The following is a 1,647-nucleotide window of genomic DNA, read 5'->3' as shown; positions in this document are numbered from 1 at the left end:
TTTTTTATTTTTTTTTGTAATAATAAAGAAAAATAAATTAAATTACAAAAATGTTAATAAAAATGATAGATATTGAGAGCTCGGGTTTTAAGATTTACGAGAGTCTAAAATCGGTTCGTTTTCTTTATTCGGTTTTCCACATTTTCATACTACTGAGATAAGGAGTCACTTCTAGCCTTTTTTATTGGATTTCACACTGTGATTCCGTACGACGCGACGCGAGGTCCACCTACAACATAGTGAGCAAAAGGCAACTATAATTTCATCACGAGGGTCGGAAAAGTATGTGCTCACAATTGGAAAATTAAATCTAACCAATAAGTTGAATTTAACTAATAAATTCGAAACATAACAATTCCAAAGACTATATTTGGAACACAACATATTATATCCTAAATATAGTTTATAACTTTGGAAAAATATATTTCTATTTCAGTAAATTACACCTCTAATATAATTTGATAATTATACTGAGATATAACGAATTGGTATAAAAAAATCTAATTTTCCTAATAAATTAGATGCATGATGGAAAGTTTGTATTTCTAATATAATTTATGAATTTATTGGAATTTCAAATATAATCAGTTAAAGCTTAGAAAAAATGCCCGGAAAAAAATAGATATCTATAGCTCTGTTCGTAAATCACAGAATTGTGAAACCTTTATGTTCAGTTTCAAAGTTAAGGGACTATCATGCTAATTAGGACCGAGTACACATCCTAGAAATACTAGATTGTGATGAATATCTCAAAAAAAAGAATTGGAATAAAATTTTGACGAATTTTGACCAAATTCGACTAGTTCGATAAAAAAAAAGTCAACAATTTGGTCCGATTTTGAATTCGTTTAATATAACATATTTAAAATCCATGCTCAATCCTAATGCTAATAAGTATAAAGTTGAGAATCACGTAATTTACTCAAATTTCTAATCACATTGGTCATCCATATTATATTTGAACCCGAATCGGATTCAGGTACGAAACTACTTTTCTCATTTCCTTTGCTATTTAGATTGAAAAGCTCCGTTTTTGTTTTTGTAAAAAAATCAATATTCCTCAAAAAAAAAAAAAAAAATTAATTTTCAGTAGCTGAGTTGTAAGTCCTAATAAGGGAAGAAAAGTATTGAGAGCAAATCCCACATCGAACATAAGGAGCAGAATAATGAAGCAACAAGGTATAAATAAGATTGTATATCAAAGGAGCAATATACTTACTTGGATGGGGTCAATGGGTGATCAACAAGGCTTATAGCTAAGGATTGTGACCTCCATTACATTTAGAAATGGTGTTTTCTTAAAGTCTCTCACAGTGAGCAAGCTTACATCGTTATTTGTGATATTGGAGGTTTGCATTCACGCGACCCCTTTCAATAATCAAAAGTCTCCTTAAAGGAAACAACTACACAAGTCTAAACCTTAATACTCAAAAGTCTCCAAAATATAGAATGAACTAAATTCTTAAGCAGTCTCCTTCAACATCAATCCAATGGTTACCTCACGAATGAAGAGCTTAATCTGAAAAAGAAAGATTCAACATGGTATGAGATTTTCGTTCATACAAGCGAAAAACTCAGTGAGTAGTAGCTATAGCACACCATAAAAAAGGAACACGCAAGCAAGCTGAAACTCTTTAAGCATAACAA

General features: G+C 30.5%; 1 non-coding gene across 1 annotated transcript; it reads left to right on the top strand.

Annotated features, from left to right (window-relative positions):
* Positions 1 to 1,211: 1,211 nt before the first annotated feature.
* Positions 1,212 to 1,372, top strand: LOC136207505 (U1 spliceosomal RNA). Its single transcript, XR_010676651.1, has one exon. It is a non-coding gene; the product is annotated as a U1 spliceosomal RNA (small nuclear RNA).
* Positions 1,373 to 1,647: the final 275 nt, after the last annotated feature.

The sequence above is a fragment of the Euphorbia lathyris genome, chromosome 9 (assembly GCF_963576675.1).
Source record: "Euphorbia lathyris chromosome 9, ddEupLath1.1, whole genome shotgun sequence".
Taxonomy (NCBI): Eukaryota; Viridiplantae; Streptophyta; class Magnoliopsida; order Malpighiales; family Euphorbiaceae; genus Euphorbia; species Euphorbia lathyris.
Note: the sequence above shows the minus strand (reverse complement) of the source record. Positions and strands in the feature narration are given on the sequence as shown.